Source organism: Chiloscyllium punctatum, chromosome 18 (assembly GCF_047496795.1).
Source record: "Chiloscyllium punctatum isolate Juve2018m chromosome 18, sChiPun1.3, whole genome shotgun sequence".
NCBI lineage: Eukaryota > Metazoa > Chordata > Chondrichthyes > Orectolobiformes > Hemiscylliidae > Chiloscyllium > Chiloscyllium punctatum.
This window is the reverse complement of record NC_092756.1, coordinates 72,918,840-72,929,653: the sequence shown is the minus strand read 5'-3', so window position 1 is coordinate 72,929,653 and position 10,814 is coordinate 72,918,840. Positions and strand designations below refer to the sequence as shown.

General features: G+C 47.7%; 1 non-coding gene across 1 annotated transcript; it reads right to left on the bottom strand.

The window, feature by feature from the left end:
• Window positions 1-5,000: 5,000 nt before the first annotated feature.
• trnar-ccu (transfer RNA arginine (anticodon CCU)) lies at window positions 5,001-5,073 on the bottom strand. Its single transcript has one exon. It is a non-coding gene; the product is annotated as a tRNA-Arg (tRNA).
• Window positions 5,074-10,814: the final 5,741 nt, after the last annotated feature.

The following is a 10,814-nucleotide window of genomic DNA, read 5'->3' as shown; positions in this document are numbered from 1 at the left end:
TTTGGCTGTGCTGTCTCTTTCAGACAATTCACCCCAAGATCTCCCAAATCCTGGAATTACCTTGTGCAAGTTTCTACTAAAGAGCATTTTCCATAATCTCGAAGCAGGCAAGTGAGATTTAACGGAGTAGTTGAAAAATCCAGTCAATTTGGATTGAGATGGAGTTGATATGGGACGAAAATCAGCCACCACAAAGACCAGGCTTAAAAGGTCAACACCCCAAAAGGGATTTGAACCTCCAATCCACGACATCAGAAGCTACGGTCTTATCCATTAAGCCACAAAAACTCAGTGACAATACCCTACTGCGAATAGTTGATCTTAAATGAGTGCTACAGCCGAGCATGTTCCAAGATCTGTGACAACACACTGAGGGATGCACTAAAGTTTCGGTCAGCTGCTGCCAAGGTGTAACAGAGAAACAACACAGTCTCAGGTCGTTCTGACAAATTATCACATCGTTCTTTCATTTCTCAGACCCTCTTGGTGCCTGACAATGAACAGAGATCGGTTCCTGCCCAACAACAAAATGCCTTTATTTTTCGTGACACAGAACTTTGAGAAATGTCAAAATTCCAGTGTTTTGTTGGTTCTTTTCTCTCTGCATAGACTGTACACAACTGATTTAGAACCTTTGTCTGCATTTTTATTTGATTTTTTATGAATAAAGTATATTTTTTAAATAAACAAAAATCTGGAGAGAGAGAAGATCTGCCCGAACTTGCGAGACCCCCCTTTGTGGAAGAGAACCAGCCCTATATCGGGACGGGAAGGAGATTCCAATGGCCCAGCATGGATTGTTCCAGTTAATACCCTCGCCTCCTTGACCACAAAGTGGGGAGGGAAGTGGGAGTTGGCACGGGACAGGGTGACACTAGGCACACGGACACAAACATTGGAATGTTGACATTTCTCAAAGCTTCTGTTTCATTGTGAACAAAAAGGCATTTTGTACTTGGGCAGGAACCGATCTCTGTTCATTGTCAGGCACCGAGAGGGTCTGAGAATTGAAAGATTGATGTGATAGTTTGTCAGAAAGACCTGAAACTGTGTTGTTTCCCTGTTACACCTTGGCAGCAGCTGACCGAAATTTTAGTGTATCCCTCAACATGTCATCTGAGATGTTGGAACATGCTGGGCTGTAACACTCATTTGATGCCAAGACTTTACACTTGCAAATGACTATGTGTGCCCTCGTAGCATATTGGGTAAACCACTGTCCTCCTAAGTGTGGGATTGTGGGTTTAATTCCCCTCTGGGCTGCTTACATTTTAAGCTTGGTCTTTGTAGCTGACTTTTGTTCCATGCTAACTTCATCACGATCCAAATTGACTGCAATTTTCAACTACTCTGTTCAAAATCACTGTGCCTGTGTTGAGATTATGGCGAATGATGTGTAATAGAAACTTGCAGAAGGCAATTCCAGGATTTGTGAGATCTTGGGGAGAATTGTCTGAAAGAGACAGTGCAGCCACAATGGGCTGAATGCCCGCTAAGATTCTGTTGATTTAGAACATAAAACATAGAACATAGAACAGTACAGCACCGAACAGGCCCTTCAGCCCACGTTGTTGTGCCGACCATTGATCCTCATGTATGCACCCTCAAATGTCCAGCAGTTTCTTAAATGACCCCAATGACCTTGCTTCCAGAACTGCTGCTGCCAACGCATTCCATGCTCTCAAAACTCTCTGTGTAAAGAACCCAGCTCTGACATCCCCTCTATACTTTCCTCCAACCAGCTTAAAATGATGACCCCTGGTGTTAGCTATTTCTGCCCTGGGAAATAGTCTCTGGCTATCGACTCTATCCATGCCTCTCATTATCTTGTATACCTCAATTAGGGCCCCTCTCCTCCTCCTTTTCTCCAATGAGAAAAGTCCGAGCTCAGTCAACCTGTCTTCATAAGATAAGCCCTCCAGTCCAGGCAGCATCCTGGTAAACCTCCTCTGAACCCTCTCCAAAGCATCCACATCTTTCCGATAATAGGGCAACCAGAACTGGACGCAGTATTCCAAGTGCGGTCTAACCAAAGAAAGCATTTGTCCTCAATGCAACTTTTTGCACCATCTCCACCTACTTCCTCCCCACTAACTGCAAATATCTTGAAAGTGTTGCACAAAATAACATTGAGCCCTTTGCTATTTTCCTGTCTGCTCCATTTTCCTCAGATGTGAGTTGTGCAATATTGGAGTTTGGTTGGTTTCTTGTCTGTCCATTTAGGGACAAATGGGAAGTGAGATTGATTTATCAAGCAGCCAATTTTTAGCATGAGATGGAAGTTGTAAAAAACAATTAGTGAGAGCATAAAATTAAGAAACACACAATATGAGCCATCAGGGTGCAGTATTTAAAGGCTGCCAGTTTAACAGCAGACATGTAGACCCAGTGGCCTCATGGATAAGATATTGGGCTTCCTTAGCCTGGGATTGTAGGGTCAAATCCCATCCTGAATGACTAACTTTCGTAGGTTTCCCTGTTTGAGCTTTACTTCTAGTCTACATGATAAACATCCCCATGTCTGCATTCAGTTAATGGGATGTGGTGTCCCATGTGACCTTACACAAGTCTTTTGCGGATCTGCAGGATTAAGGCTGAATTCCCTGAAAGAGACAGCACAGTCACAATGGCTGAAAACCTGCTGAGATTCTCCTGGGGATGGCATGGTGGCTCAGTGGGTAGCACTGCTGCCTCACAGTGTCAGGGACCTGGCTTTGATTCCTCCCTTGGGTGTCTGTTTGTGTTGAATTTGCACATTCTCTCCATGGGGTACTCGGAGTGCATTGTGTTCCTCCCACAGCCCAAAGATGTGCAGGTTCGGTGGATTGTCTTTGGGGAATGCAGGGTGAGAGGATAGGGGTTAGGCCTGGCTGGGATGCTCTTCAGAGGGTCAGTGTGGATGTGATGGTCTGAATGGCCTCCTCCCACCCTACTCTAGGGCTTCTCTGAACAAGTTTGGAGCAGATGGTCAAAGGCCCAGTCAAGGCTTCGTGAAGGGACTGCCATCCAGGTGTGTGTCCCTATGCTCCTTTTCCCTGATCTTCCCGAATGTTCAAATCAACATCATCACATTAAAGATATTTTGTTTCTTGTCTTAATGAGAAATGATTTGGCTTCAAGAGCACAAAGGTTTTGGATGTTGTCTCTTGAGGTTTGCTGATGAAACCGTTGATGTGCAGGGCCAACTTCAGATAATGGCAGAAACACTCTCCAGTGGTGACTGTCAGCGTTACCAGTCGTGATGACGTCATCCAAGAAACTGACGGTGGTCTTGACCGCAGTCTCACCACGGCCTGCAAATCACAATCGGCTTAACCAGACTCAAGAACTAAAGAGAAACCAAGAACATCTCACCGATATTACCATGAAGGTTGGTTCCAGCAAAGGATCAACAGCGAGACCGCAAAAACACATTTCATATCTCTCTGTGCTGGAACTTTCTGCTGTCTTTCTCCATTGAAATAATATCCAGCTGCTTTATTCTTCCTACCAAAGTGCATGACCTCACACATTCCCACATTGTCTTTCATTTGCTGAGTTTTTGGCTACTCCCTTAACCCATCCATCTCCCTCTGTAAACTCTGTGAGTCAGCCTCAGCAGTTGCCTTTCCACAAATGTTTGTCTAATCTGTGGATGTGGCACTCCAAGTTCTCCAACGATGGCCTCACTACCTCACATCTCCATCATAGCCTCCTTGCAATTGTATTCAATACTTTGACTAAGAAAGGTAAGGACCCAAATGCATAGCCACAGCCCCATCAGTTCCAACCTTGAACCCCCAGATTTCAATCATTTCCATTGACATATTGGACCTTATCATAAATACCAAACATGCAGGTAATCTGGGGTTCAGCTGGTAATGTTGACAGAATATAGCTTAGACTGACACCAACACAACCAAAACAGAAGCTGCTTTGTCCATAGATTGGTAGCTCTATCTGTTCGAGCCCCACTGACCTCTTGGTACAACACTAACCTCCTAAACCAGAGATTGTGGGCTCAAGTCTTATTTGGGGTTTTGATTTTGTTGAAAACTTCACTGTGCAGCTGATCTCAATCCTGTGTGGTCACGTGACCGTGGCAACAAAATCAGGCATTCTCAATTGATCCTCAGCTGGAGAAACTTGACCTGATAGAAAATTGGCCACACTAAATTAAACAGCAGCTATCAGCTCCAGACAATATTGCAATTAAGATCAAAGAGTTACAAAGATTCAAGAAGAACCAGTTCCAACCAGCCTGAAAATTGTATATTCGAGAAGTGTCAGCCTGAGACAATCCACTTTATAGCTCCTGGCATGACAACAGTGAAGGGTATTGGTGTGACCCCATTGGATGATGTGAACCCAGCTCATGACCGTATTGGCCAAAGCCACAGAAGATTCTGGAAGATCAGGGAAAAGTCGGGTAGGAACCACACCTGGATGCCAGTCCCTTCGCGAAGCCTTGACTGGGCCTTGCAGTGGAACTCTGACCATTTGGTCCAACCTTGTTCAGAGAAGCCCTAGAGTGGGGTGGGAGGAGGCCATTCAGTCCATCATGTCCCCACTGACCCTCTGAAGAGCATCCCATCCAGGCCTAACCCCGATCCTCTCACCCTGCACTCCCCAAAGCCAATCCACCGAACCTGCACATCTTTGGACTGTGGGAGGAAACCAAAGCACCCGGAGGACCCCATTGAGAAAATGTGCAAACTCGACACAAACAGACACCCAAGGGAGGAATCAAAGCCAAATCCCTGACGCTGTGAGGCAGTCCTGCTGACCACTGAGCCACCATGCCATCCCCAGGAGGATCTCAGCAGGTTTTCAGTCATTGTGACTGTGCTGTCTCTTTCAGACGATTGACCCAAAAATCCTGCATATCCTCAACATTCTGTATTTTTCTGACATAGGGTACCACCAACCCAACACAGACTTGGGGACTTTTCCAGAGGAGATGAGAAATTGACTTGACCTCGGATAAAGATCAGCCATGAAGACAAGCTTTGAAAGTCAGACACCCCAGATGGGACTTGAACCCACAATCCCTGGCTTAGGAGGCCAGTGCCTTATCCATTAGGCCACTGGGGCCACATGTGTGGTGTTAAAATGGCAGCTTTTAAGTTTTGTTTTGCAAGAACACACTGAATGTGGCTCAGCCAGCACTGAGTCAGTGCCCTGGACTGAGGGGATTCTAAATCTCCTGGTTATATCTGTTTTTCTCTTTACCCCGGCACTGCTGCCTAACTGTGGTAGTGCTTATATTTTCCCCAGCACCCATGTTGTGTGTGTGCAGGTGTGAGACACAGTGAAAGACAACAGTTGGACAAATCTTTATTCAATTCCCACCACCAGGAAGAAAGGAAACACCCGAGTGGCCAGTGACAATCATCAAAGGGCAATGCTGTGTGACCAAACAGTGAGGGGGAGGGCACTCTCTGAACAGCTCAAGGATGTTGGTAGACACTGCGTGCTCCTTCTCCAGGGACACCCGGGCTCGAACGTAACCATGGAAGAGGGTCAGGCAATCGGTCCTAACAACCAGTTTGGCCAGGCCCAGGAGCAGACCCACGAGGAGATCCTCTGACCAACCCTCCCCCCTCGGCACTGGGTGCCCAATGATGGGGAGTGTGGGGTTGAAGTCCAACAAGAAACGGAGGAGAAGGTTTCCCAGAAAGCTAAAAAGGGAGTCCAAGCGTCCTGTTCCATGGACTCCACAGCACCACAGAACAAGCAGTTGGGCTGGGAGTCCGTGAACCACCACAATCTGTGGACTGCCGCGTGCAATACCCTCCACCCCAGATCCCCGTGAGAAAGGGGGAGGACTCCCATGTAGAGAGCCCTTCACTGGGGATGATCCCCACCGCCCGGTGGTAAATGGGCACGCCAGGGTGTGTCCGGGAGGTGGATGAGGGTGTGCAGCAGCAGTCTGTACAGGGCCCTCTGTGATACACCCCTGAAAGGGACAAAACTAAAACTCCGGAGACAGCTCAGGTTGTGGGGCACAGTCACCCGCGGGAAGTACAGGACCCCTGGGGCCAATGTGAAATTCTGTCCGGGCAGGAGTGAGTGCAGACGGGATCCCACCGCACACCTGAGCATCCTCCAACTGGGGCACTACGTGGGGTCTGAGCACCGTCGTTTTAAGGTGTCGGATGGTGGTGGCCACGTACTGGACGTCTACCGCTGCCCTGCTCGCTATATCCTGCGGCAGCGTCCAGCCCAGGCCCCCACCATCCAGCACGTCCCCGACCCTGGTCACCCTCACAGTCACGGCCCTCCCCTCCGACAGTCACTCGAACCCACGAGTACGGAGGTGCGGATTCCTGAGCAACGTCTCCCTGACGACAGCCGTTACTCCAGCCGGAGGGTAGGCGTGACGCGATTCGACCATGTTCCAGACCGTGAGCAGGTCCTGGTAAAAGACAGGCAGTGTCCTGAGAGTGACCTCCAAACCATCACGGTCCCTGAACAGGAGCTGAGTGTCGTAGTTGAGGTTACGCACCTGGTGGAAAAAATACGTCACCAGGGCACCCCGCCCAGGGGGAGGCTCAATGTAAAGGTATCGCTGCAAGGTCTGAAGGTGGAACGTCGCTACCTGGGTGTGAACGCACACCAGCGACTGACCGCCCTCCTCAATATGGAGACTCAGGACCTGCGCAGTGACCCAGTGCATCTTTTTGTCCCAGAAGAAGTGAACCAACATTCTCTGGATGTCAGTGACAAAACCAGGAGGAGGGACCAAAGTGACCAGCCGGTACCACAGCATGGCAGGCACCAGCTGGTTTATGACCAACACTCGACTCCTGTGAGACAGCACTCGGAGCAGTCCTGTACAGAGGCCTAGGCGAGGGGAGACTTTGGCCTCCAGCTCCTGCCTGTTCCCCGGCCAGGATTCCTCAGCCGGGCTGAGGTAGACCCCCAGGTCGAGGAGATGGTGGTACTCCAGCTGAACCCCCGTAACTCATCCGGCAGAGACTCCACCCGCCACGGACTGACCAGTCGTCTGGAATATTGGGCCCAGTTGATCCTGGTGGAAGAGGCCGAAGGGTACAAGGCCTGGCACTCACACATCCTCCCCAGGTCAGCAGGGTCGGTGAAAGGGAGGAGCACGTGGTCAGCGTAGGCCGAGATGACCACCCCCGTGCCCGCACCGCGCAGAACCAGCCCCGACAACCTCCTCCACAAGAGGCACAGGAAAGGCTCCACGCACAGGGAATCCAGCTGGCCGGACAGGGGGCAGCCTTGGCGTACTCCTCTCCCAAAGTGAAGGGGCAGTGTCATGGAGCTGTTAACTTTAAAACTAATTGCACCTGCCTCCACTTGGTCCACATCCACACAAGCATTTCCTGTCATGTACCTGTCCAAATGTCTTTCTCATAGAATCCATACAGTGTGGAAACAGGCCATTTGGCCCAACAAGTCCACCCAGACTCACTCCCCTACATGTCCTCCTGCCAAATGTACCCAACCTTCACATCCCTGAACAGTCTGGGCAATTGTGCATGGCTAATTTACTTGTGGGAGGAAACTGGAGCACCTGGAGGAAACCCACACAGACACGGGGAGAAAGTGCAAAATCCACACAAACTGTCACCAGAGGCTGAAATTGAACCTCGGTCCCTGGTGCTATGAGACAGCAGTGCTAACCACGGAGCCAACTCGGAAACTCTACACAAACAGACACCCAAGGGAGGAATCAAAGCCAGGTCCCTGACACTGTGAGGCAGCAGTGCTACCCACTGAGCCACCATACCATCCCCAGGAGAATCTCAGCAGGTTTTCAGCCATTGTGACTGTGTTGTCTCTTTCAGACGATTCACCCCCCATCCTGCAGATCCCTGAAAATCTTGAGCAAGAACGTGTTGGGCACCACTTCCCATCAGCTGAAAGCAGACAAGGGGGATTTCTCCAAAGTCCATTAGAAATAACGTTGACAGTGAACAAGCCATAAATAATCAGACACCCCAGATGGGACACGAACCCAAAAACCCCTGGTTTAGGAGACCAGTGCCTTATCCATTAGGCTGTTGGGGATACACCCCTACAGGTAAAATGGCAACCTTTAAATACTGAACCCTGCCCTGTCATATTGTTTTTTTCTGAGTTTTCTACTCTTACTGATTGTTTTTTTCCCCTTCCATTTCATGCTAAATTGTCGGCTGCTTGATAAATTGATCTCCCCTCCCATTTGGCCCCAGACGGACATTTGAGAAATCCCAGCCGGTCAGACAGCGTCCGAGGAGCAGGAGAGTCGACATTTCGAGCATAGGCCTGAAGAGCTTATACTCGAAACATTGACTCCCCTGCTCCTCGGATGCTGCCTGACCAGCTGTACTTTTCCAGCACCACACAGTTTGACTCTGATCTCTCACATCTGCAGTGCTCACTTTCTCCCAGTCGAGAAATCAACTCAACTCCAACTTTGCAGACCCACAGTTTGAGGTAAATGGAGCAGAAGGAAAAGGGCTCAATGTTATTGTGTGCAGCACTTTCAAGATATTTGCAGTTAGTGGTGAATGAGGAAGTGGAGATGTTGCAAAAAGCTGCATTGAGGACAAATCAACAGAATCTTAGCAGGCATTCAGCCCATTGTGACTGTGCTGTCTCTTTCAGACAATTCACCCCAAGATCTCCCAAATCCCGGAATTACCTTGTGCAAGTTTCTATGTCACATCATTTGCCATAATCTCAACGTAGGCACAGTGATTTTTAACAGAGTACTGTCGATGAAAAATTCAGTCAGCATGGATTGAGATGAAGTTGACATGGAATGAAAATCAGCAACAAAGCCCAGGCTTAAAACCCAAGCCCCCCAGATGGGACTTGAACCAACAATTACCAGCTTAGGGAAGCCAGTGTCTTATCCATTAGGCCCCTCGGGCTCCCACCTTGCACTTTCTGTGGAAAGTATTGACCTCAAACGAGTGCTACAGCTGAACATGTTCCAAGATCGAGGTTTATATGTTGAGGCACACACTAAAGTATGGAGCAGCTGCTGTCAAGGTGTAACAGTTAAAGAACACTGTCTAAGGCCTTTCTGACCAGTTATGACATCATCCCTTCATTTCTCAGACCCTCTTGGTGCCTCAGAATGAAGAGAAATCGTTTCCTGCCTCAGGAGAAAGATCTGCCCGAACTTGCGAGACCTCCTTTTGTGAAAGAGAACCAGCCCTGTATTGGGACACGATGTTGCTAATGTTCATCTGGTTGATCAGTGGAAATTAAAAGCCATGTGACACAACAGGCAGAGTCAATCTTTAGCTGTTTAGAAGTTCAGCAGAGAGAAACAGACTTACTTTGTGATATAATAGGTAATTCCTGTCCCATTGATCTATTAACTGCAGGGAACTTTCAGATACGTGGTATCTTTAGAGCAATTAAATATCCTCCCAAGATATATGCTTTCGCTCTCAACTGAAGATGTTATAACTTCAATGGCTAAGAGTATTAACCAATAAATCAATGCCAAGCCAGTTAAAGTATGACACTTGGCACATCATCATCGCTGTAATTGCAGAATGCAGCATAACCTATTCCGTCTTCTAACCTACTGACAGCCTACTTTTCAGAAGTCTCCTCACACGACTCTGAAAACAAATTAAAAGAAACCAATTAAACCAAATAAGCACAAATTAAAATGTCCCAGTCATTTAAAAAGGCTCTGTAACAAAAGTCAAAATCTCCCAAGAAAGCTTACACTTACAGAGTCACAGAGTTGTACAGATCCTCTGCTCCAACCCATCCATGCCAACCAGATATCCGAAAGTTATCTAGTCCCACAAACCAGCATTTGGTCCATATCCCTCTGAAGCCTTCTTATTCATGTCCCCATACAGCTGCCTTTTAAATGTTACAGAGTCTTAGAGTTATACAGCATGGAAACAGACCCTTTGATCCAACTCGTCTATGCCGACCTGATATCCTGAATTAATCTAGTCCGACTTGCCAGCATTTGGCCCATATCCCTCTAAACCCACCCTGTTCATATACCCCCATCCCGATGCCTTTTAAATGTTTTGGAGGAGCCGGGGTTAGACTGGGGTGGACAAAGTTAAAAATCACACAACACCAGGCTATAGTCCAGCGGGTTTATTTGGAAGCACTAGCTTTCGAAGCGATGCTCCTTCACTGGGTGGTTGTCTTCACCTGATGAAGAAGCAGCGCTCTGAAAGCTAGTGCTTCCAAATAAACCTGTGGGATTATAACCTGGTGTTGTGTGACTTTTAACTTCTAAATGTTGTTATTGTACCAGCCTCCACCACTTCCTCTTGCAGCATGTTCCATATAAGCACCACCCTCTGCATGAAAAGGTTGCCCCTAAGGTTCCTCTTAAATTATTATTCTTCTCATTGTAAACCTATGCCCTCTGTTTTTGTACTCCCCACCCTGGGGAAAAGACTGAAGCTATTCACCCTATCCATGTCCCTCATGATTTTATAAACCTCTGTAAGGCCACCCTTCAGCCTCCAACACTCCAGTGAAAATAGCCTCAGTCTATTCATCCTCCCCCAATAGCACAAACCCTGTAACCCTTGCAACATCCTTGTAAATCTTTTCTGAATGCTTGCAAGTTTTACAACATCTTTCTATAGCAGGGAAACCAGAATTGAACGCAGTATTCCAAAAGGTGGCCTAACCAATATCCTGTACAGCCACAATCCAACATTCTAATTCCTATACTCGATGCACTGACTAATAAAGGCAAGTGGATCAAATGCCTTCTTCACTGTGCTATCTACCTGCAACTCCTTCTCTTCCTAATCTGTGTGTATGTGAGTTACAATAATCTTTTTGCATTCTGATGTGAATAGATTCACCCTTTAGTTAAT